This window comes from Cydia amplana, chromosome 6 (assembly GCF_948474715.1).
Source record: "Cydia amplana chromosome 6, ilCydAmpl1.1, whole genome shotgun sequence".
In the NCBI taxonomy this organism is placed as follows: Eukaryota; Metazoa; Arthropoda; class Insecta; order Lepidoptera; family Tortricidae; genus Cydia; species Cydia amplana.
This window is the reverse complement of record NC_086074.1, coordinates 656,331-684,062: the sequence shown is the minus strand read 5'-3', so window position 1 is coordinate 684,062 and position 27,732 is coordinate 656,331. Positions and strand designations below refer to the sequence as shown.

General features: G+C 35.6%; 1 protein-coding gene across 1 annotated transcript in view; it reads left to right on the top strand.

The window, feature by feature from the left end:
* Positions 1-27,732, top strand: part of LOC134648608 (protein tiptop-like) — an 89,708-nt gene that overhangs the window by 5,131 nt on the left and 56,845 nt on the right. The window lies entirely within an intron of this gene.

Genomic DNA, 27,732 nt, shown 5'->3' with positions numbered 1-27,732 from the left:
CGCTAATGTTATGAATTAAGTAGTGTTTGCATAATACGTGTACTAAAAAATGAACCAAGTAGTTAAATTTAAAAATGAAGCTTCACCATCCCCAATTTAATTCAATGAAAAAACAAAAACTACCAACTTCAGTTTAAAAAACAATACTTCGTAAATTAATCTGTTCCTTTTTCAGATTCGTAAAAAAAAGAAACGCCGGCGAAAGGTGATCAGATCACTCGAACCGGCGCTGAGCGAATGAATGAGTGAGTGAGTGAACGGCGGTCGGGGCGGTCGCGGGACACCAACGCGGCCATCCTGACTGCTTACCGACCCTGAGTGATTATTCAGTTCTGGCTAACCAGTATAAGTGCTCTCTTAGTCTTTGTATGAGTGCTATGGGTCGGACGTTAAACTGGTTAGACAAAAAACTAAGAGAGCTTAGCTTGTGTAGCGACAGGAATGCATGGCCTGTTGATCAGTGATGCGCTGCGTCCGTCAAAGTCATTCGGCCAGATAAGAGCGGAGTCGGTCTTATCTTTGCTTTTTGGACGGTGAATTAATTACTTGGATGGTTTTAGTTTTTATTTCGGAAATTGAATTGGAGCTCGAAATTTAAAATGACCGTTTCTTTTAATAAGATAAAGCTTGGGTTGCTTGAATGTATTTTTATTTTATTTTATTAAAAAGTTGACAATTGTCTTTGAAATCACAAAGCTACCAGAGCCATATTTAATAATTGATAATTTTTTTATTAAATTAATACCGGCATCGTTTTATGACCTTACTACTGCTTATTACTTTTTATTTTGATATTTAAGAACATTTCTTAATATCGAAAAAGTACTATTTTGAGGTTTTTTATTCACAAGATACGTTTCACAATTTCATGTGTAATTAGGCACTTGAACTCACCCATATTTTTTAATGTCCAATAATTAACTGTAATAACTACAAAAACAGTCCCATTTGTAATATTTACGTTAACAATTGCCGAAACGTCATCATTCTGGGGCCATGTTGAAATTTATGTTCAGACCCATATTACTATAATTTATGGCTTAAAATGCCAGCCCAGGAAATGAAGTACAGACATGTGTCGTTGTAAATATGGATTAATTTTGTAATTAAAGGAGTAACGCAAATGTCAAAGTCGTAATAGGACATATGTTCATTATTTATGCGTTCGGTTTTTAATTGATAACATTTGGGATATGTTTAATACTAATTGTTATTATATTTTATGTTAAATAAAGTTTTACTTAAGCAGTTCGACTTAGTAGTAAAAGTTAAGTGATCTATTATATCGGAGGTTTTACCTACTTCAGAATCTTTAAGATACAGTTTATTGCGATATGCGATAAAAATCACGGAATATTTTTTTTGTCCTTATAACAAATAATAAATTTGCATAATTTGCTCAAAGACATCAAAACATAATCTGATTATAATGCTATATTTGACCACACACGAAGAGACTGACGGAGAAAATAAAATATTTATGCGGTTTTAGAGCAAGACACTGATAGCAACGAATTTTATGTATCAAGGCAAAAGGCCTTGAGAAAATTATGTAAGAAATTACGCATTTAAAAAATAATTGGCAAAAAATTGTAATCCCAATTCTCAGGCAGCACTACCCATTCATTCAATCATTCACTACTTCCCAACATCAGCACAACACGGCCGTGTAAATCAAAAAGCCACAACCGGAGCCTACTCCACGCTAGCTACCCTTGATTTACCGCGCGCACGAACCTGTGACGTCACCATTTTTTTCTTTTTTTATTGATGCCGGATAAAGTGGCCAGTGCTAAGCGGAGTGGAGTGGCATCAGAATTTGTGAATGATTTTTCGTCCCACGCTTTATACCCATTTGTCAGTCGCGAAAAAGATGCATGTACCGTGTTTTGGAGCCGTTTTTTCAACGGTTTTTTTCGTTTTTCGGGCTTTTACGTAGCATTGACACGTGAAAGTGTGTTAGCGGCTGCAGTTTGTGGATCCACTCGGGTTTTGTCGTGTTTTTAATTTCGATTTACGCGTTTTTTGCGTTGATGATAGTTTTTTGTTTTTTGTTTTAATTGGGGTTTTTTATTCGGGCGATAAAAGTGTCGGGTTGAGATTAGTGAGAATATATTGAGGCAATAGTGTCAGTGATATATTTTAATGCAACAAAATCTGCATACATGGTTTCTGCTTTAGGGAAAACTTGATAGCATTTATATAAAGTGATTTTTACTATTCAAAATTTATTTACCAATCACTCATTAAAATTTTTTGCATAAAAGGAAACTTTATGTACAAAAGGCGAACTTAAAGCCACGAAGCATGACAAATACCTACATATGATGTGTTATAATATATTAAATAATTGTTCCTTACGGTAACGAGTTTTGTAAAACTTATTTTATGCATAACGACGTCATTTTTATGTAAAATGTCGAGCCTTGACTATAACTAAGTCTAACCTTATCTTATCTTACCAAAAATAACCTTTTATCAATAAAACGTAAACACCACTTGCAAAACAACCGTTACTTTATTTTTAATCTGACCTAAAAACTAAGCCACTCAAAATAAAAAGATTTACATCAAGTACACCCCTGGTACAGTCGGCTATAGTAAAATGTAAACAAGCCCTCGGCGTGATTGACGCGCCCCGACAACCGGACAGACCGACAGAGGAACATTATATTGTATATATATATATGTATATTCACTGGGTTGCGGGCAAAAAGATGATATATCGCAAAGAAGGATAAAGTAGAGGAGCCTTAAATTTGCAAGTTATTGTCTACAAATCCTATTTAATTTAGGACGTTTATTTTACTAAAGCAAGTAAGTATCTACAGATAATAAGTATATATGTATAAAATGTCTACTAAAACGAACTACATGCACAGGAGAAAAAAAAAACTTTGTGAACCTACCTTTTAATCTCAGTTCACTATTCTAGCATAAAAGGCAAAGAACCGATATAGCAGTCTTCCATAAAGTTATAGTTTCAAGAGACAATTTTTGTAATGTCATCACAATAAGTATACCTACGTACATTATGTTAAATAGGGAAGAGCGGTGTTACCCAACACGGGCATAGTTTTGCTTACAGAGTAGCTCCATCCCTTGCATCATATTTTATGTGTATTTTTTGAAATAAATAATGTTGAATTTGTATTTATATTTGAATCTATAGGATTTTCAAGGTCGCCAAAGCAAATTACGTTGCTAGAATTGCATGCATTGACAAGGTGACGGTTAACAATCAGGTTGGCCGCTACTGTTGTTCTAAAAAAGGGTAGCGCCACCTATCCAACAACTTAACTGAAGACATAAAACGAGTGATGGAAGCATCCCGCAAAAATGCCGGCCAACGCGGCCCGCCAAACCGCCAACCGATTTATATTTCACTATGGCGCCCGATTTACGATTTCATTATGCAGCCTGTGAGGCTTGTACATTTTTAAAAATGGAATTGTTTTCGGCGGAACGGAACGGTTTTTTGTATTTTTTTTTTGGTTTATATAGTTGATTGAATGAACTGTTATCTATGGTATTGTGGCAGTTAAAAATATTTCTTTAAAGAAATTACCTACTTACACTGTTAACGTTTTGATCGATTGTTTTATTACTAGGATAAAAAAACTGGTAGTGTTGGTTTAAGATTTTAAATGTTTGTACTAATTTAAAATTGTGTTTTTGAGCTGGACGGTGGTTTTCAAAGCATTCGTGTTATTTTTTGAATTCCCAGTTCATTCAATCCGCTAATGAACTGAACGAATTAATGAACGAACTGTTACAATTTAAATTAATGTTCAATTATAACCCTTTCTTTTGATAAATGAGAATTTTTTTTTAATGTCAAAATATCTACTACACCGTCTTTTTTAACAAATAATATTCCTCAGACAAAGCTTATCTTTAAAGCAATGAAGCCTCAACGTCTAACTCCAAAGTTCGAGATAACTCTCACAGAGATGGAAACAATAAAAAATAATTCCCTCGTTTGCTGCAAATTATGATAATGGCCGCAAATACAATTACATGTAGGGGAGTTACGGATCATAACCTCCTGTTTGCGAAGGCGGGTAAATGAGTATTACAGTTAAAGGTTACATTCGAATCGTGACATCACTAGTGTACAGTCCGCAGCAGAAGTTGCTAAGCGGGCTAGGTGATCAAAATGATCTTGACGCGACTTTATTGTTAAGAGAATAAGAGCGTGTCAAGGTTATTTTGAACACCTCGCCCGCTTAGCAACTTCTGCTGCTGACTGTACCCAATGGGTAAAAACAGGACCCTATTACTAAGCCTCCACTGTCCGTCTGACTGTCACCAGGTATCTCATGAACTAGACAGTTGAAATTTTCACAGATGATGTATTTCTGTTGCCGTTATAACAACAAGTACTAAAAACAAAATTAATATAGGCCTTAAAAAACCTAAATTTAACTGTTCAACAGTGGTAAAGCTAACATTTACCCACTTTACCAAAAGAAGGGTTCTGTCTAAATAGCAGTGAAACAAAGGGTGTTAGCAGATGCCGTTATTTTTAAGCACCTGACTCAGGCTCCCAAAGTTTGCTATGCAAAACAGGGTTTGTGAATTTTGTAGTTTATGGGGGATTTTAGGGTTTAGATTTAATTATGGTTTAAGTGTCTGTTTTGGGATATTTTAAGGTTGTATTTAAATAATAAAGTGCAAAATGAAAAGAGTTATATTTGATGTCTTACAGTTTTTGTGGCGTCATAGATTAATGTTATTTTGTTAAAACATATTAAGTTTGTATTTCAATTAAGTACCTGGATGTTTACATTTTTTACAGGTCTTAACGAAAACATAGTACTTAATTTTAAATGGAGTGGATGTACTGGTAGTTTTTACTTTTTCTATACGTTTTTTTTTGTATTTTTTTATACAATTTTTGAAAAGCAAAATGGCTGTTTACTTCAATTTCTGACATATGATGATCAAAGATGAATCTTATTTTACGGACTACACCATATTCTATGTAAAAACCTTCTGTAAAAACACTTTGTCACGTTTTGTAGTTATTCAAACATTGTACTCTTTGAGCAATGTTTGAGCACCTCCGTGTCACGGCAATGGGGGTGTAAATTATAATGTTTTATGGTTTAATACGCAGATAAGACGGGGTTACCCCCCCTACCACATTATCATCCTAACTATGTTTATAAATACCAGATATTAAGCAATGCAGAAACGTTCGACTTAAGAAATTTTAGAATGTGTTGTGGAGGGATGAAAGACATACATTCAAGTAACATCTAATCTAAATATGTCTGATAAATACCTACTACTTTTCGTTGCTAGGAATCGTAATATGTACAAAGAAAATTGGGCGAGTAGAAGACTCATTTTACAAAAATTTTGCTCGTTAGCTATCTTCTTTGTACTTAGGTATAAGATTTTTTTGCATATATGTACATATTATGACGCAAATATTCATGCCTAGTTTCATTTAATTTAATATACTACTATGTACTTAAAGCTACATGACTACTGGCCATACATACATTTTGAAAAATTGATCAATAGACACTAAAGGCAAAATATTCTTCCTATAAGCTTATATAGTGCAAGATAGTTTTTGCAATTTTTCGTTTTTCTTTTCCATTAAGAATAAGAATAAGAATAAATTCGTTTATTCGTGGCAAACTAAAACTACATTTCATACTAAACGTATTACAAAAAGTATATAGGTTACTATTATAATCTATTCTGTTCTATTCTATTCTATAAGTTATTCCTACTAGTCTTGGCCGCATGATGCGTCTAGCGATCGGTAATCTTGTTTAATTTTCATGACGTGGGGTACTATACAAGCAATTAGAAGGAGGCTGGTCAACTATGGACATTTTGGTGCATGTAAACGTTATTAGTCCTAATTAATCAGTTTAGCTGAAAATGCCTTTACCTTAACTATGCTGTGGGCTCAGCACGGTTCCATTTTTATCGACTATCACTATGCCCGTCACTTTCGCACTTACATACTTGTTAGAACGTGACAGGCATGGTGACGAACGATAAAAGTGCGACCGTGCTACTAGGGCAGCTATGATAATTTAACGAAGTTACTGATAGCTTACATACAATATAACTTTTTCTACTCCAGCACTTAAATGTGTCAATTAAATGACTGACAGTGATATCTAAAGCAATGTCATTTGAATGATTTGTCTATAGGCTCATAAGATGACTGCTAGCAGTCATCTTATGAGTATAATACAACTGCTTTATTTTTTTTAAAGATACAAGTTCCGATCATCTTGATTGAAAGAGGTATGTTTTCATTTACAATAATAACTCTTTTTTTTTTAAATAATAACTCAATTTTTTTTAAATAATAACTCTTTTTTTTTAATAATAACTCTTTTTTTTTGCTGCAGCTGTCATAGAAAAAGTAATGTATGCAACAGCTCATAATTGGTTCTTAAAATTCTCGGGTCTTTTTTTACAAAACTCGACTACGTCTCGTTTTGTAACTTCGACCCTTGAATTTTAAGAACCCTTATTATATCACTGTTGCATAAACTACTATTATAGTATAGGCTTCGGTAATGTTTTGGGTTTAAGAGACACATAGGTAATTAGAAGTTTACCATTTTTAGGGTTCCGTTGCCAAATGGCAAAAAACGGAACCCTTATGGATTCATCATGTCTGTCTGTCTGTCTCTCCGTCTGTCCGTCCGTATGTCACAGCCACTTTTTTCCGAAACTATAAGAACTATACTGTTGAAACTTGGTAAGTAGATGTATTCTGTGAACAGCATTAAGACTTTCACACATAAATAGAAAAAAAAAACAATAAATTTTGGGGGTTCCCCATACTTAGAACTGAAACTCAAAAATTTTTTTTTCATCAAACCCATACATACGTGTAGGGTATCTATGGATAGGTCTTCAAAAATGATATTGAGATTTCTAATATATTTTTTTCTAAACTGAACTTCCAAAGTGATAAAATGTGTGTCCCCCCCCCCTGTAACTTCTAAAATAAGAGAATGATAAAACTAAAAAAAATATATGATGTACATTACCATGCAAACTTCCACCGAAAATTGGTTTGAACGAGATCTAGTAAGTAGTTTTTTTTTAATACGTCATAAATCCCCTAAATACGGAACCCTTCATGGGCGAGTCCGACCCGCACTTGGCCGCTTTTTTACTAAACTCAAATCTCATTTTATGTATCCACTACATAGTATAAAACAAAGTCGCTTCCCGCCGTCTGTCTGTCTGTCTGTCTGTATGTATGCTTAGATCTTTAAAACTACGCAACGGATTTTGATGCTGTTTTTTTTAATAGATAGAGTGGTTCAAGAGGAAGGTTTATGTATAATTTGTTAACCCGTGCGAAGCCGGGGCGGGTCACTAGTTTGTGATATTAAAAAAAGTACATCTAAAAAAAATTAAAAGCTACTTACAATCAACAGTGTTTCGTTTTAAAACAAGAATACGAGTTTTAACAACAGAATATTGCTTCTTCACTCATAGTGAAATTTATTATAAAAATGTCAATAGATTTAGATAAGGTGTGTTCGGGTAATTACAAGACTAAAAAATGACGGCTAGTTCCGAAAATCACCGATATTTCCATGATATTAGAGTACCTACCAACATCACAATTTATTTGTATGATAAACAAACAAATAGGCAAACGAGCAGACGGATCGCCTTATACGGACACCCACAACACTAGAGGGGTTGTAAGTGCGTTGCTGACCTTTAAGATGGGAGTACGCTCTTTTCTTGAAGATTTCTGAACAATTTTGAATTTTTCGAAATTACCCGAATACATCTTACTCAGATTAATTTATTCATGGCTCTGAAACCAGTAGACTGTCAAAAAACTATTCTCAAAAACTTCACTTCGTACTAGCAATACCTAAACACTGTTCATTAAATTTTCGAACGCAACATTCTTTTTAAAATCAATTAAAATCAAGAGCATCACCAAATCACTTCACAACACAGACTTGCGACTCAGGTAACCACCCTCAGGGAGGAAAGGGGAAGGGGGGGCAATTTAATTCTGTCCACGTACTAATAATGACCGTCATAATTCGTTCAAAGTGTCCGGTCGCCCCTCGGCTATTCCTTTGCATTTGCCCCCCCCCCCCCCCATTCCATTTTGCACACATTTGCGTTAGCGTTAATGTTTTGTTGTGAAGATTTGGGTCTTGAGTTCGGATGGTTTTTCTCCGATTGCGGTAGTAATGATAAGAGATGTTATTTTTCGCAGACATTCAAATGAATATCTGCCTTGTCTGGCGTCAAGCAAAGGCTTTGTAACAAATAAATAATACTTACATTAATAATTAAAAACTTTTTAGTAGGTATGACCTGAGGTCATGCGTCTTTCCTGTAGACGACATAAAAAAAACACGTTACACATGTTATTACGTCATTTAGACATGTTAGTACTTTTAGTTCATTTCGTTGTATGATGAAAGTCATAGAAAAAAACCTTTCTGTTAAAGTATGACATTAAAAATAATTTAGGAAACATAATTATACCTAATTAAAACTTACATTAGGCATGTCTAAGATCAAAACCAAAATAGCAAAACCATATTTCATCTTCTAACATCCAAATTCTCACACTTGGCTAGCCATCTTTGCCCCCCCTCCCCTTTGCGCGTGTGTGCGGATATTATCAACACATGTAGCCATATTAATGTTGATTTATAACTCTTTATATCGTAAACGGATTAGGGCAGTCCCCAAGGATGTAGGGTTGCCAGAGAGGTGTTATTGTCTTTTGGAACATATAAATTTATACGAGTAAGGTCGACCGGGTTAAATGCAACTATGGGATAATTGTGTCTATTTAACTTATTTTTTACAACAACGTGAATTACAAAAACTCCCATCGTTTAGTAAAGCCTAAAGCCTGAGCTACTTGGAAATGAAACGTTGCATAGTAGAGGGCGTTTCGACCAATCGTATTCGAGAAAGAACGGAGAGACGCAATAACCCCATAGTTGCATTTACCTCGCTTGACCTTAATAGGTAAATTTGGGCATTACCTATAACTTTATTTACCTATATTTACACAAAAAGCAAATGTATTTTTTAATTACTTGTTTTATTTTTGCTTGTATTAATAAATAAAAAACGGTGAACATTATTTTACGTACCTACACTACTAACATATAGGTACGAGAAGGTAAAGATATGGATATTATATTGTAGGTAGGCATATAAATCAAAATTTCTTGTTTTTCAGGACTTTTGTCCAATATTTCGTATTAATGACTTTCGAAGCAAACACTAGCGAGTTCTGGTTTTCGCTAAGGCTTGATGTCGATGACGTCATCATATTGAAATATTCCCAAAAATTGCCAAAATCCCGAAAAAAAAGTTTAAACATGAGAAATTATAAGTCGAATCATCATTTTATTGATCAGAAAAAGTAGTCTTAATAAACCCAACACCCAACACTAAAATCCCCATCCCTGTTTATAGGAATTCATAATTGCCAAACGTTGGGACTGTAAATCTCTCGACGTAATTACTCGGGCCTGATACGTGTCTTTTTGTTTGCAGGTAAGGGTTTGCGACTCCTGGACGGCGGAGGGTGTGTATGATGTTCATGTGTTTGAGATAACCATTGGCTATAAATGCAGGGGTCGGGAACATTTGGATGTTTCGATATTGTTGTATGTAAGAGATTTGTTTAAGACGTTTCGTAAGTTTAAGAGATTTTTGAATTTTGAGATTTCAAACTTTATGAAATTATGACGTTTAAATAACACTTGCACAGTCTAGGCTGTCAAATTCACTGCCAGCTTAGCTTGGTCTAACTACTCTACTAAGTTACACGTGAAAAATATCAGATATTCATCCAAAAACATTATTATACTTTAAAAACAATACCCTCTTTGGACCCGTCGGGCAAAGCTAACAAGTCCTTTTCTTAAGCACCCAAACCTTCTTTACGCCACCTCCGTAACTGGCATTAAAAACGCCATTGCCCTTATTTACACCCTTAAAAAAAGAAAAAAAAAACACGAACAACAATTAGCTTTAATTATTTCGCGATTACGAATCAAGAGTGAAAAAAACAACTTTTTATTTGCACTCCGCTCCTCCTTATTTCCTAAGTAATAAGGTCAAAAATGGTTTGACTGGTGGTAAAAGTAAATATTTTCAGATTCTTATAAGGCCGGCTACACACAGTATTGTCAGATATTGCTTTACATTAATTATGCAAACGGCTGTCTTTTAAATGGCGATTTTTTTGCCACGGCGCGTAATGCGACATGGTACGTGTTATTGGGCCGAGTTAGAACTGTTTAGGGATTAATTAAATGTGTTATTGATTTGCTTGGATCTTATTGTGCATAATGAAATTGTTTAAAAATGCAAATATAATGCCTGTTAGGTGTAGATTTACTTTTGCATTTTAAAACGCTATATAATTGACCGAAGCGTAGCGAAGGTCTACGTTTTGACTCGGGCAATTTGCTTTTGTATGTCCGGATGTTCTCCTCTACAAGTCGCAATTCTTAACCGATTTTCGTGAAATTTTGTGACCGAATTCTATGACTAAATAAAATTTTTTTGTCGATCCGGTTTTTTGAAATTTTTCAAAATGCCGGAGTCGTAATAGCTCCCGCCTAAACAAATAGTCGTGTCGGTATCATAAGAGTTTTTTCGTTTGGAGATATGTTTATAGATTAAATGGCCAAAAATTCAGAAATTTTGTATCGCTGATTTTGGCGGTATTTAGATATTTAGTTTTTACTTGAGAATGAGTAGCTAAATTTCATCAGCTTTAGTAAGAACTATAATGGCGTATTTTGCAAACGTTCGCTTTTTAGGGTTCCGTAGCCAAATGGCAAAAAACGGAACCCTTATAGATTCGTCATGTCTGTCTGTCTGTCCGTCTGTCTGTCCGTCCGTATGTCACAGCCACTTTTCTCCGAAACTATAAGAACTATACTGTTGAAACTTGGTAAGTAGATGTATTCTGTGAACCGCATTAAGATTTTCACACAAAAATAGAAAAAAAAAACAATAAATTTTTGGGGTTCCCCATACTTCGAACTGAAACTCAAAAAATTTTTTTTCATCAAACCCATACGTGTGGGGTATCTATGGATAGGTCTTCAAAAATGATATTGAGGTTTCTAATATCATTTTTTTCTAAACTGAATAGTTTGCGCGAGAGACACTTCCAAAGTGGTAAAATGTGTCCCCCCCCCCCCTGTAACTTCTAAAATAAGGGAATGATAAAACTAAAAAAAATATATGATGTACATTACCATGTAAACTTCCACCGAAAATTGGTTTGAACGAGATCTAGTAAGTAGTTTTTTTTTATACGTCATAAATCGCCTAAATACGGAACCCTTCATGGGCGAGTCCGACTCGCACTTGGCCGCTTTTTTTGTTTGCATCGGCAGGTCCCTGGTTCCATCCCCAGTAATTGTATACTGCTACATAACTTTTTGTATTTTTTTTATGCTTAAATTTCGTATAGGTAGTTGTTTTTTATTTTATTTTTTATTTTCAAAAAATGAAAAATTTCGTATTTTTTATCTATCAAGCGCGGGTTAAGCGTATTCGTTTAATTTTTGTTTGTAGCTTTATGTAGTTTTTAATTTTTTGTTTATATTACATGTACTATACCTATATTTTAATAAATATTTTTGCCATACATTTATTCAGTTTTAAACTCTGCTCGCGAGGTCTACAGCTCACAGAGCCACTAGTTAGGTACCTACTAATTTTTTACACAAGGGTATTTACTTATTATGCGATGGTATGAGTTTCCGAGTTATGAGTGTTTTATACTTACCTACTATTTATTTATTTATTTAGCAGAAGCGTACAATTTGCCTAAAATATAATACTGAAGTAGTACCTAATTTTATCAAACAGAAGACCAAATTTGCACGCATATTCATAAATACTTGATAAATACTTTCGGGCGTATTTTAACCCTACAATGCATACAGTTCCACATATGGCAGAACCGATATATGTGCGAGCTGTGTCAAAAATCAGATAGGCAGCGACATCTATCATACTTCTAAGGTTACTTGACATACAAGGCTACTACAATAATTCGGCGTGTTGCCGCTAGGCAGTAGTACATGTCCAAGGTATCGACCGATCGATAAAATTTCGGTAGTCGGTGGTGAAATCTGTTTTGACAACTATCAAAGTGTCATAAAAAAATCATTTTAAAGTTAAATAGCAAGAAGAAAATATATATGGTAACTGTTAAACTGTGCATTATTGACAGGTAAGTTTAATTTTGCGGTATTGAGAGGTTTAGATAATGTCGAGAAATATTTTTCAAACGTTCCCGATATGGTACACCATACATTGAGGTTCATATTGCTTATACAAAAGTGAAGAACGCTTGCACTTGTCAGAGTCTGTATGACGTTGGCATAAAGTTTAGTTTGGCGTAATCTGTAGGAACAGTCATTTATGGTTTACGACACTCACGTCAAAATATGTATACATTTGAGACCTTCCGTCCAAGGCATAAGGCTCAAAATCTTTAACATTTTTTTAGAGCTGTCAACAGATGATTATATTAATAATTATGTATAGTTTTTAGATGATACGAAAGTAATCCCTACGAAATGAGGATAATGAACATTATTTATCAATCTTCTGGGAGTAAAGATGATCGGGATCTGGATGATGGGATCTTCAGGTGCCGATAGTGAATTCGACTTTAAAATATTGTGGGCAACAATAAATCGGGCCTGTGAAGAATTTAGCGATTCAGAAAATAGTCGATCGTGAAGTCCTGAGTTAATTAAGCTGACGCCAGTTACATATGACTTATTTTTAACTAATTTACAATTCCATACATCGGGATCACCTGTCAGAATTTTGGAGTTGGCATCAAGTTCAATAATAGGTCACCAATGTGTTCAATGATCACCTGCACGTCCTACACACTAATTCTGTAAAATCCATCTACATTACCTGAAGTTTTGGTAATTTCTGGTGATGCTGATACATCACCACAAGAGCCTCAAGCTGGCCTCAAGAAGACTAAGTAAACATACAGAAATCTCATCGAAAACATCATACAAGGCCGCTAAATCCATAAAAGTCACTACATAGCAATGCACAACCACGAAAACTGTTGATAGCATTATAAAAAGAAACGGAACATGTAAAAACAAAAATGTGCCATATATTTTTGTATGTATATACTCTGAACCTTAATGCATGGAGTTCCACATATGGAACACAGAAAAAAACCTTTAAGTTTCCAAAATATACGTTGTATATTTTTTTTATTATTTTTCCCTAGAAGTAAACACATATATTTATCACATATAATTTTATTTCTCAAAACAAAAAAGTCATGCATTGTAGGGTTAATGGAGATTTCGCATATAGGTATATTTTTTAATTTTCAATTTACGTCATTAATAATTTCACGAAACACGCAAAAAAAAGAACTAAAATCCTAAGATCTAAAAAACTCGTATTGTTTTAATTCTTACTATCTTAACATTCCTAAATACCTAACTTACTACTTAAATACCTAACACCCCTAACAAAACTACTTACCCTTACAATCCTTGTATACTTAATTAAGCTACCCCCCCTTTACCCGCCCTCCCCTCCCCCTCCCCCCCACAATCACTACAAGACAAAATCAAGTTCGTCAAAAGAAATCCAAACACAGCCACTGTCAGAGAATACAAAGCGGATGAAAAAGACGGAAATATAAATTAGCTGGAGAGAGAAAGAGACGGCCGTTTCGAGTAACGACGAATTGTACGTAATTGATTTCGAGTCGACTGCAAATGAGGTTTTTTAAGTTTTGTCTGTGACTTGTGTTGGCTAGCTTTTTAGGGATGTTTTTTAAGATGGCAAATAAGGGGAAAGCGGATATCGCTGCCTATGGACGCTTACGCTTGCAACTCTATAGGTGTCACGAGCGCGTTGACGACAATTTACAAAGTGATTAAGTACGGCATGTTTTTGAAGTTGTGCGGTTGATCAAGGTTCGAATCCGTGTCGGTCAATTTGGTCATAGGAAAACAACAAAAAGTGCAATTAAAAACTTACTTTTTAGAACATTTATTATGTTTAAAATTTCAAGGTCCTACCTTCAACGGTTTATTTTATGTTGTGCGTTTGGTATATGCTGTTACAAAAGATTTTGAGACCAAAATCTACTACATATATATATGAACCAAATTTTAATGTTCGAATGATTATCTTATCAATTTAAAAGTGGAAAAATTACTGTCTTGGGTGTGACTTGAACTCACGGCCTCTGGATTTAATATAGCATAGTTCGCAGACGTTTCATAATATAAATTATCTTATCAAGCCAAACTTTGATGATTTCTTCGAGAAAGTACAGTCAGCTGCAGAGAGAAGTGACCCCCTCTGCTTAGAAATTTGTTTGCGGGGGAAGGGGGGGGGGGTCACTTTTCTCTGCAGCTGATTGTACTTTCACATTATGTACAAGGATAAAAACATCAAATTTGGGACTCCTGTCTAAGAGCAAAACTCAAAAGGGTTACAGCACTAGCAACTATCAAATTCATTAAAAAACCCCCGCCTTCCCTAATTGATAATTAGTATTCTGCCCTGGTCTGGTCCGGCCTACGTGTCTTGCCCCCCTCTACCCTAAGGGGGCAAGTCCACTGCTATTGACAGAGCTTCAGACGTGGTTGCAGATTGATTTTGGGGGAAGTGAAGCGGTGTTGTCAAATGTGGTGTTTTGTTTACGTGCGAGAAAAGTTTTAAAGTTTTAAAGTCCTTTTAGACGGCGCGTGAACTCGTATACAATTTCAGTTACATTGCAGACCATTTAAGTGACATCCATTCAGCCCTCCGATCAAATAACGCAATGTAATGAAACTCGTATGCGAGTTCTCGCACCGTCTAAATGAGCCCTGACATATAAGTTTTCGTGGCAAAATAAAGTGATTGACAAAATGAAATATCGACATGTCTGTTATCGATATTACCTTAACGTTATGGATATTTAATACATTTTATAAGAAGATAGCTACAGCGAAATATACAACACGCTCGAAATCTTCTTCTCTTTTGATAATTCAGCGTTTCAGCTATCTTTCTTCTGTGCGGTGTGCGGAGAAACTTCTCCTTGCTCCACCATCTTCTTCATCAAAATTTTATATAAACTCTTTTACTTTTCGTGCTGTTCGGTTGTGGAATGCTTTGCCATTAGACATTAGACGTGCTAAATCCCTTCCCATTTTCAAATTTCTTTTAAAATCACATTACCTTTCGCTGCCTTAATTTTGCCTTTATTTATGCCTGTATAATATTTTATGTATGTATGTATATATGTATTTATTATATTTGTATTTATGTATTATATTAAAGTATGTAATGGTTTTCGTCTTGTTTTATTTTAATTCTATTTTTTATTAAATGTATATCGGCACTACCCGTTCAATGTTGTTAGTCCTTAGTTTCCTGCTACTGAAAGGTTGTCTGGAAGAGATCGCTTCTTAGCGATAAGACCGCCTGTTGTTACCTAGCTTTTAATCTGTATTTAATTTCTGTGTATTTTTAATTGTATGGTGCACAATAAAGAATATTATTATTATTATTATAAATTGGTAGTTTTCTATTATTTTGGCACTGTATACCACAGTTTACCTTTTGATTTTTAAGTACTAAATATATTATTATGTAATAAAGAAATGATGTACCGATTTGTAAGGGCCACCCCACATTTGGCATCTTTCGGGCGTCGGCGTCTGGTCAGCGCCACTGCTGACAATCCAACCTCTAGACTGAGCTTAGGCCAATTCTTTCATGAAACCGGTGCTGCCAAAAATACGGGGGTGCGGGGGGACGAGGTGAGCGAATCCCGTGCCGTGATTGGTCCGTTCAAAGACACGGTGCAATGCAGTTTTTTTATAGATAGAGTGATTCAGGAGGAAGGCTTATGTATAATTTAACCCGCTAGTATAAATACAAAAAAAAACCAGTCCCCTTATAAAAAGGCTGACCTACCCCAATCAGTTGAACCCAGTATCCATCGGAATAACAAATTGGCTATCTGCTTCATGCATCTGAATATTTAGAATCGTGCGGCCCTTATTTAGAGGCTCTATCAATTGTTTGAGCCTTCTATTTACATTTTATTATCTTTGGCTACTGCGCTTTGTTTGCGGTGAAGTTTAAAGTGTATTTTTATGCAGTGTGATATGTTTTTAATTTAAATAAAACTGGCGACCCGCCCCGGTTTCACGCGGGTTAACAAATTATACTTACTTAAACCTTCCTTTTGAATCACTCTATCTATTTAAAAAAAGCGGCCAAGTGCGAGTCGGACTCGCCCATGAAGGGATCCGTATTTAGGCGATTATAAAAAAAAACTACTTACTAGATCTCGTTCAAACCAATTTTCGGTGGAAGTTTACATGGTAATGTACATCATATATTTTTTTTAGTATTATCATTCTCTTATTTTAGAAGTTACAGGGGGGGGGGACACACATTTTACCACTTTGGAAGTGTCTCTCGCGCAAACTATTCAGTTTAGAAAAAAATTATATTAGAAACCTCAATATCATTTTTGAAGTCCTATCCATAGATACCCGTGGACGTATGGGTTTGATGAAAAAAAAATTTTTGAGTTTCAGTTCGAATTATGGGGAACCCCAAAAATTTATTGTTTTTTTTCTATTTTTGTGTGAAAATATTAATGCGGTTCACATAATACATCTACTTACCAAGTTTCAACAGTATAGTTCTTATAGTTTCGGAGAAAAGTGGCTGTGACATACGGACGGACAGACGAATCTATAAGGGTTCCGTTTTTTGCCATTTGGCAACGGAACCCTAAAAACCGCATCAAAATCCGTTGCGTAGTTTTAAAGATCTAAGCATACACAGGGACACACAGCGGGAAGCGACTTTGTTTTATACTAAAGTGTTATTGAATAGAACTTGCTAACTATGTAAACAAACCGCCATACTAAAATTGACACTGAATGTCAGTTTACTAGTAACGTTTGTTTACATAGTTAGCAAGTTCTATTGAATGGCACTTTATGTAGTGATATCATTTAAATGAGGTTTCTTAATGTTTTACTTACTGGCTGCACCGACTAGTGTAAATTTCATTCGATAGCGTGACGTGACGTACGCGTTGGCGTTGTGTCATTTTATGTGGGAATTTGAATAGTGCGCCAAGCGGGACGTTTTAGAAACTCAAAATCCCGTTATATTAGACTAAACGCAAACGTGACGTCACGCTATCGAATGAAATTTACACTTATCATCCTAGGGGCACAGGCGGCCTAGCCAAGGTGACAATCGCTTGCGCTCCGCCATCGAATCGCTTTGTGTCTCTCTACCACTCTTCCATATTAGTATGACAGTGACAGTTGCGTTTCGTTCGCTACGTAGCATTAGCGATTGGTATGGTGGCTACGAAGCCAGATCTCCATAGACAAATTAAGTTAAAACCTTGAACCAAACTATTATTATTTCACGCTGACATCTTTATGCGTTCAATTACTTCGGAGATAAACTAAAAAGCGTTGTGACATATTTATTGGCCACATTTTTGTCTAACGACCATTTGTATCCGGTACGTCTGTCAACGGTTTACAATGCGACATATTAATATCGGGCGGATACGGGGTATATAGTTGTATAAACTTGTTTTGAAGTGTCGATATAAAAATGTTTGTTGGTCGGTATTTATAGGGTCGTTTTGACGTTTTGGATTCCAATGGCTAGTAACCATTGAATCATGGTACTCTTATAGGTATCTAGTTAATAGTAGCAATAAGTTAGATGTATCTTAAAGTACTAAGTCTGCTTTAAATATCCAGTTTTAATTACCAACTAACCAATGATCACTTCACTCTTGCTTTGAAGATAGACCGAAATTATTAGTATTATACAGACGACGTGAGTGAATTCTAATATATTATATATCCATTAGATTTCATCGTATTTGTAGAAGTTAAACAACCTTTATTAAATATTGTCTCTTTTTAACAACAATATGAATATCAACAATTAGACAACCATGAATAACGCTGCAAAGTGTCATTCTATGGAACTTGCTAACTATGTAAACAAACCGCCATATTGAAATTGTCTCTGAATGTCAATACTAGTGACTTTTGTTCACATAGTTAGCAAGTTCCATAGAATGGCACTGGAACAAATCCATTGTCGAGTTAAAGTTAAACGTTTTTCTGGTATCCTCGGGCTATGTTACTGAAATGAGATATAGGTCTTTCCATTTCCTCTCCTGCGCTTATAATGAATCAACATCGACTCTCGCGCATACAATATTTAAATCAAGTAGCCTCTACGACATGTGGTCTTGTATGCCCACTGATTAGGAACGCGATTCTTTGGGAAAACCACCACTGCTTCTAATACAATGTGCCCGGGAACTCAAAAGATTTTTATGTTTTGTGTTTGACCTTATTTAGGGAAGAAAATGATTTCATATCTGATTTCAGTCTAATTTTTGGTATATTTTCTTGAAAGAAGTTTCAATTGCGCTGTTTGTTTAGACTAGTTAAGACATAACTGACGGAAATTACTACTGGCAAGAATCCCATTCTTTCGTTTCATTTAAATAACTAACTGACAATAATTGTGTACGTATAGGTAACTTTTCCGCTAGTACATTATCGTATTCGTTATACCTACGCTTGCTAAAAATACAAAATCAAAAACAAAATCGGCACAAAATCATATTTTTGGGCAATCATACTAAATATTTTTGTTAATTATTTTCGAATCATGAATACATTATCAAAATCTTCCAGTCCCTCTGAAGCATCCTAGTTTCTTACAATATTCTCTCACATTTCCTTATAACTCCACTTGCTAATGAACTAGGATCGGCGCTTGCGCAGTAATATTTAAATCAGGCTACAAGCCGCTGATTATGCTGACCTTACTGCCCTGGTGGGAATGGAAGCTGGATTACTGGTGCCTGCTGTTAGAAGGGAGTAAGTCAGGCTTGATAATAAATTGTCAGGAAAATACTTAATCCTTTGAACGCCACGTGTATCGTGGGCGGCGTGTCATCGTGAATATTGTCGGAATGCACGAATGTTGATATATCCTCCTAAGGCCCAAGGTCCTACCTAAAGTACTTCTTCAGTTCGATGAAATTTTATTAACCGCCTTCAAAAAAAAAGGAGGTTCTCAGTTTGACCCGTATGTATGTATGTATGTATGTATGTATGTATGTATGTATGTATGTATGTATGTATGTATGTATGTATATTTGTTCGCGATTATCTTGCGTTTGGCTGAACCGATTTTGATGCGGTTTTCAGAAAAGTGTTTCTTACATTCTGGAGAAGGTTTTAGTATACATAGATCTGAGCTGATGCTGAACCCTGGCTGTAGCTAGTGGAACTCAGGTTTGGTGCAACATAGGCTCACGCTGTTTTGGTCATCCGACACGCCTTGATGAGCACTTGGGAGAGCAGTACCCAAGATAGAGCTGATGCTGAACCCTGGATGTACCTAGTGGAACTCGAGATGTACCTAGTGGAACTCAGGTTTGGTGCAACATAGGCCCACGCTGTTTTGGTCATCCGTCTCATCTTGATGAGCACTTGGGAGAGCAGTGCCCAAGATAGAGCTGATGCTGAACCCTGGCTGTACCTAGTGGAACTCAGGTTTGGTGCAACATAGGCCAACGCTATTTTGGCCATCCGTCACTTCTTGATGAGCACTTGGGAGAGCAGTACCCAAGATAGAGCTGATGCACCAAACCACCCTGGCTGGCAGGGTTCACCCTGGCTGTACCTAGTGGAACTCAAGTTTGGTGCAACATAGGCCCACGCTATTTTGGTCATCCGTCACATCTTGATGAGCACTTGGGAGAGCAGTACCCAAGATAGAGCTGATGCTGAACCCTGGCTGTACCTAGTGGAACTCAGGTTTGGTGCAACATAGGCCCACGCTATTTTAGTCATCCATCACATCATGATCAGCACTTGGGAGAGCAGTACCCAAGATAGAGCTGATGCTGAACCCTGGCTGTACCTAGTGGAACTTAGGTTTGGTGCAACATAGGCACACTTTGTTTTGGTTAACCGACTTGTCATCGTGTGCCAATGTTGCGGAGTTCCACTAGGTGGGTCGATGAACTTTTTTCTAACTGCCTTTAAAAAAAGGACGTTCTCAGTTTGACCCGTATGTATGTACGTATGTATGTGTGTATGTTTCTTCGTGATTATCTCGCGTTTGGCTGAACCGATTTTGATGCGGTTTTCAGAAAAGTGTTTGTTACATTCTGGAGAAGGGTTTAGTGTACAGTTCATGGATGGTTTGAAAAACCAATTGGACCCGGTAGGTGGCCATGCCTTCGGTATACCTACCAACAAATTTATGTTGCTAAAACCGATTTAGATAAAATAGTGGGAGTGGGAGTCGGAGTCGGACTGGGACTGGGAATGGGAGTGGAAGTGGGAGCAATATACATACAAATCGTTTAGCACCAAAACGTCATATTATGTTGTGTCGCGATTATCATCGAGTTAGGCCATCACCAACATTAGTAGACTAAATGGAGAGCCTAACAAACTAGTATTTTAGCCCAAAACCTAAAATAAATAAAGTATCTACCTATCACTAAAAAGTAAAAAATAAAATAAAATTAATAAAAAATAATTAAAAAATTATAATAAACAAAAATAAAACCAAAATAAAATAACTTAATATAATATCTTTTTTAAAAAAAGGGAACCGCCTTCAAAAAACCAACCCACTGAAAAGTACAAAATAATTTTTATATGGCACCCCTTTACGTGTCCAGTCCCTATCCCAAGGCGTAAAGCAATTTTTTGCCAAAAAGTAATTAATACGTAATAATAAGAAAATTAATAATCATCCGGGTAATTACTTAGTTTTTGAAGGCGGTGCCAAACCAACAAAAACAGTCTTTATTACCAATCAGAAAAACAATACGAGTACGTAGTACCTACAATAACTAAATTAATGGGTAAACTAAGTATGTCTTTATAATGCAAGTAAGTACAGCGTTCTTCGTTGTCTAAAATATCGGTTCTCAAAAATTTTGGTTTGGCACCGACTTCAAAAACTAAGTAATTATCCGGATGATTATTAATTTTCTTATTATTACGTATTAATTACTTTTTGGCAAAAAATTGCTTTACGCCTTGGGATAGGGACTGGACACGTAAAGGGGTGCCATATAAAAATTATTTTGTACTTTTCAGTGGGTTGGTTTTTTGAAGGCGGTTCCCTTTTTTTAAAAAATATATTATATTAAGTTATTTTATTTTGGTTTTTTTTTGTTTTTTATTTAAACCATATTTAATTGGAACAGAGTAGCTTTTGCTTTGTTTCGTTCAATTTTCAAACAACGCAAAATCAACTCTATTTCCTGCTACTACAGGTCCAAATTTCAGTGGCAAATTTTAGATTTTTTATTTGTATGGCTGGGCCTTAGGAGGTAATTATTGGTCTGGAGCCGTTAACGTGCTCACTAGCGCCACTGCTAAATAATTGTGATTATTTTAATTTAAAGATAGATATTGCCGCTATGTACTGTATTTTGTATTTACCTAAGTTGGACCTTTTGAATACACCAAACTAGTTTTTATGTTGCTGGATTCGTCGATCTATGAACTCAAAAGAAAAACGGCCTTTTTAAATGTGGACGCATAGATTGAACCCAGCAACGTAAAAACTATTGTATAGGTACTAATTTTAACAAGAAATAGCCATTTCAGAATGAGTCGTAATCGTTTGGTATTTTTAAAATACACATGCGACTCAAAAAGATGTCTTAAATCATACGTAGGAAGTAATTTATGATTCCCTCTATATTTAAAAACTAAATGTCACACACCGCTTCGTGATATCCTAAACCACATTTGTTGATTGATATACTGACATTTCCACCTTTGATCCTTTACCATCGCCACAAATACACCCACAAATCTATCATTTCAACATGAAAGAGGCGCCATGTTAATTCGACCGGCCATTTTGATTTCCCGATTTCAAAATGGCGGATTATTAATTTTGTCTTTTGTATATTTGACCGCTTTCCTCGCTTGTAAAGTGATAAATATAAATAGTTGTAGGTTATAAATATAAATAAGGATTACATCTGTCTGTGAAAAAGTCTCGTCTATGATTTATATTTGGAAGACATTTTTGCTTTTGACAAGTACGGGATTAGGGTTAATTTAGTATATATGGTGATGGATTAAAATATGACACTAAAATATGTATCCTTAGTAAATACTACATAGTATATATTAGTGGTATACAAGGGGGATTTTATGGCCCCTAATTAACATTGTAGATATATTTTACTAAGCAAACAAAATATATGCATTATTTAAGAACATGGTAAGGTAGTTTAGCAAACTCACGGCACATTTTAATTTTCTCTCAACTTTCTTATATAACTTTTTTTTCTAGTTTAAGTATCAGTCGATTACCAAACGTAAAATTGCTAGTAAAGTGAAAAATCCTTTATTATTTTTTTAAATATTTTTATAGAAACGTTCTTTTAATATATATAGAATACTCTCACATAAAAAATTGTAGAAAATCAATAAAAATGGCTTTGTGTTTCTTTCAGTGTTACCGTATATCTGATCACAGCAGCGCCATCAAAGTTAGTCATTAGTCATTGTTATGTCGTCGTGAATGACAAATTTGATGTGATCTCGTCACTTGTCAGCATGAATCAGTTTCCGAGTCAATCGTTAAAAAAACATTAAGAGTCCAACAAAGCTTTACTGCTGTTTTACGATCAGAAATTGGATATAGCTCAACCAAATCGTTTTGGGGTTCCTTAACTAAATTATTGAAGCGAGACTCCAAATATTAACTTGTATTGGTCAAAAGTTAAACAAACACAAAATTGCTTCTGTCTTTTTTTTATCACAGGCAATAGCCCCAAGGTCTCTAAATCGGATTCGGCATTATTATGTGATATTACAATTGTGATGGTTCAAACAATTCATAACAGGAAAGTGTTCAAACGGCATTATTATGTGTAGGGTTTGCAATCCGGATCCGGAATGTATGAAATTATACGGATTTAGATCCGGATCCGCAGATCTTCCCATACATTTCGGATCCGTCGTGCAAACCCTAATTATGTGATTCTACAATTATAAATATTATAATGGTTCAACTCCAACCAATTCATAAAACAGGAAAGTGTTCAAAAGCAATTTCAAGTTTTTTGCATTTTTTTCTGTATTTTTTTTTACTATCTAACGCATACAAATGTTATAACTTGTAACTAAATATTGTAACTTATAGATAAACAGCTGGATCTTTGACCACTGTTTCACGATTAGGTGTGAGGACTGAGAATAGTTAGAGAGGTCTATAACTACATATACTAAATGCATTTATACAATTTACTCTTTGAAAAAGTATGATCTCAAGCAACTGATCTCAAATATATCTACATACTACCTATTCTAGGTAACATGGACCTACGGAACTTCTCAACAAAAAAATACGATTCACCATTGACCACTTTTTTACTTTAATTTCATCGTCCTTAGATCAGTGAATTAATTTTTATTCTCAATAAATATTTAACGTGGTCCAACATGCCTTCGTGTTACACACACTACACGCTCTGGTTTCAGTTTTTATTGTCATTCCGTAACAATCTTTATGGTCAATAATTCTGTATTCATTCAGTTTTATTGATGTTTTACTTGTTTTGATTGTTTGATTTCGACATAGTTTTTGACAACATAATCAAGTACTTAGCCCGTACCATGAGTCACTGACAGTGTCTAAACTGACATTTACGCTATCGAGAACGTAATTTACTTTCTATACATCTCGTTTGCACTAATATGCGAGTACGAGCGAGATGTATAGAAAATAAATTACGTTCTCGACGGCGTTTATGTCAGTGCCAAACTGATGGTAGCCGTACTTATCATTACAAACATACAGTTGATCCCGTTATTTTCAAGTTAGGATCTCATAGAATGATGAAATATTGATTTTTCCCTTCAATTTTAGTGTTATTGAGGGCGTTTCGAGAAATTGTTCGGATTAATCCCTGCCGCTTTTTTCTGTCATCTCTATACGCGACATTTCCATCGTCATCACTTAGATGGTTGGCAGTCCTCAACTGTGCATTTCTCCAGAAACTTCCTGCCTCGCGCAGAAACTGTGGAATGAACTGTCACCCGCAGTATTTCCGGACCGATACGTCCTTCAAACCTTTAAGAAAAGAGCGCGATCCCGTTTTAAAGGCCGGCATCGCACTTGCAAACCATGATGATGCCAGTGTCCATAGACGACGGTGATTGCTTACCATCAGGCGATTCGTCTGATCGTTTGCCTCCTATTTCAAAAATAAATAAATATTATAGGACATCCTTATACAGATTGACTAAGTCTCATCTCAAGGCTTGTGTGAAATACATAAATACATAGAAAACGTCCAAGACTCAGGAACAAACATCTGTGCTCATAAAACACAAATAAATGCCGTGTAAGGGTACCGGGATTCGAACCCAGGGCTATAACCGCGAAAATCGAAGTTCGCAAATTGCGGGCATTTTTCTCTGTCACTCTATTTACGCCTTCATTGGAGTAAAAGAGAAAAAATCCCGCAATTTGCGAAACACGGTTTTCGTGGTAGCCCCTCAGGACCGCGGCTTCACAGGCAGGGTCACTACCCACTAGGACATCATGAAATGTAAAATGAACAGTGTCAATTCGAAACTATACTTGGTCAACCAGATCTTGACAGTAGAAAAAGGCGGCAAATTTGAAAAATGTAGGCGCGAAGGGATATCGTCCCATAGAAAATTTGAATTTCGCGTCTTTTTTACTGGCAAGATTTGGTTGACCAGCTATACTAAAGCTATATCCCCATTAGTGTCGCAGTTATCTAAACGCCGTCCATCAATAAGGTCCCGGTCCGTTCTGTCCGACCGTTGGCCTTATTTATTTCTTATCCGATTTTATAGATTATTTTTATTGTTTTTTCTGTTGCAGTCGCCTTAATAAACAAGGCCACTTAACCCGTGGAGCGCCCTAACAAGACACGTGTGCTAGTAACTAGTATAGGAGTTCCATACTACGGTAATTCTGGGGCGATGACTGTTAAATGTTTGTGTGTAAGATGACTGTTTGACCGAAGCGAAGCGAAGGTCTCCGTTTCAGCTTTGGCAAAAATTCTTTCGTATGTTCGGATGTTCTCTACAGCGGGCGCAGCATGGTTCCATTTTTATCGCCTGTCACTATACCCGTCACTTTTCAACCGATCGCATGCATCGCGTTTTTCAACCGATTCTCGTGAAATTTTGTGAGCACATTCTATATAAGTATTTAAAAAGATATTTTTATCGATTCAGTTTTTGGAAATTATTCAAAATAGCGGAGCTATGGGGTTTCCCGAGGTCTACAGGTTACAGAGCCACTAGTGTTTAGTTTCATAGTTGCACATATCACACTAGATGTCGCTGTTCTATCGGCCTCTTCGCGCGATATGCAGATTTTTCTACAGCCTTCTTATCAGGTTGCTTTGCAATTAATTAGGTACTTTACAATAAATGCAACTTTTTCTCTCAAAGTTACCTTATACCTTAAGGTAAATATTAAAGCAAACTTAACTTACTTATCACTAATAAAGTTTTGTTACAAAACGCCATTCATAAAACGAAAGGACGCATAAAAATGTTTTTCGGGACATATTTATTAGACTTATGGGTAGTCACTTTAAATCTACTTAAGCGTATACATTTAAAGCGTCTTAAAACTTCCAAAAACACGCATCTATAAATAAGCGTTAATGATTAATAAATCAAAGTCAATCAAAAAGAAACAAGGTTGGGAACATCTTCATACAGAAAAAGTCAAATATTCTGACGATAAAAGTTTTTATGTCGCCTCACTGAGTCAGAATAAGCAGCCGGCCTAGCCAAGGTTACAATCGCTATCGCTTCGACAACGAAACACTTTGTGTCTCTCTATCACTCTTTCATATTAGTGCGACAGTGACAGTTGCGTTTCGATCGCTACGAAGCGTAAGCGATTGGCATGTTGGCTACGCGGCCTGGTGGCGATATGAAAGCGATGCTATCGTAAAGCTAGCAAACGAAAAGTCAACAATCTATTATTTCATGTAGATGTGCATTTTATTGTGTAAGTTAACATAGCTTGTAAGTAAAGTTACTACGGACTAAAATTGACAGAAAATAAATATTTCTTTACGTCCCAATACGCATGGCAGACGTAACATCGGTTTGGGATCATCCATTAATTACGTCACACGAATTTCTAGGTTTTTTTACCCCTCCCCCTCGCCTTGTCACACTTGGTCACAATTTGCAAACCCCTCCCCCCTGGTGTGACGTCACATTTTAGGCAATTTTGTTTTCAACGAAATCGACAATATTAACTCGGCTTTATTTTTTTATAAAAAAATATTTTTGATATATAAATATTAGTAATTTTATAACACAACGAAAGTTACATCCAAAATCTCATTATTTAACTGTACAGCGAATAAAAAAATATAAATTAATTTTCGGTTACTGATGAAGTTAAAGTGACATCACAATGTTTGTGACTCCCCCCTCCCCCATGTCACAACATGTCACATTTTCTTGACCCCCTCCCTCCCCCTAAACGTGTGACGTAATTAATGGATGACCCCTTTGTTTGTTTTTTAATTCTTCTTAAAATCATATAAAATAGAGTCTGTCTTATCCTACTCTGCCCCAACTTTGACAGAACAAAGTTTGGAAGTAAGTACTTACCTGTAATCAAAGAGAATAGAGTGTAGTATCAAGGTAATTTATGTAGCCACAGAGTACCTACTTACATTTACTGCCATCTTTCGACAGAATATTAAAACTGTTTGAACGCCATTTGACTTTGATCCTTATTCGTTCATTATATGTGTCAATTTGTTAAATGTCAAAACTTAACGCCATCTACTCGACAATAGGTCAAAGGTATGGCGCCATCGCTCGAAAAGATTGCACGATACCTTTGGGCTAGTCTCTCCGCCTCTATTTCAAATTCTCTTTGCTATAATTATAGATGTCATACTCATATTTTGAGTTCCTCATGTTAAGTATGGGACAACTCCATACCTACTTTCGTTTTGATTATATGTTCTGCCGTATAGTCATTTCGATTTCTAGCTCTGTTATAGCTTCGCTCACGCATCACACAAGCTCACACCCAGGCCGTAAACGTCAAATACGATCTGTTAAACGCTCTCGTAAATGCGTTGCCGACTGTACTGTTTGTGTTCACCGGACGCTGTGGATGATCAGGGCTCGGTGTTAATCTTATGACGGTTAAAATATAAGTTTTCAATTAATATGTTCAGTATATTGGAGAAGAAGCTTGGTTATCCGACTGCTGATTAATTAAGAATAAAAAGGCTACTGGAAGACATCCCTCAAAGGGATAAGTTCGGCTATGTACTTCTTTTCCTAATTGTAAGTTAATTTTATTATGTGTTTTTGTACAATAACGAGTTTACTACTACTTGATTATACTTTCTGCCGTAGGCCGTAGTATACTTACTACTTAGTAGGTATTATAGTATAGGGAGTTATTATATTATAATATTTTGGTAACTTATAACTTTCTTAAATAAGTATTAAATTGATGTTTTTATTTTATTTGTTACAGGTAAGCGACGTCTACTGCGGTTGGGATAAAATTCGCATTAATTTTCTTTTAAGTGACTGTATTTAAGGTAATTTAAAT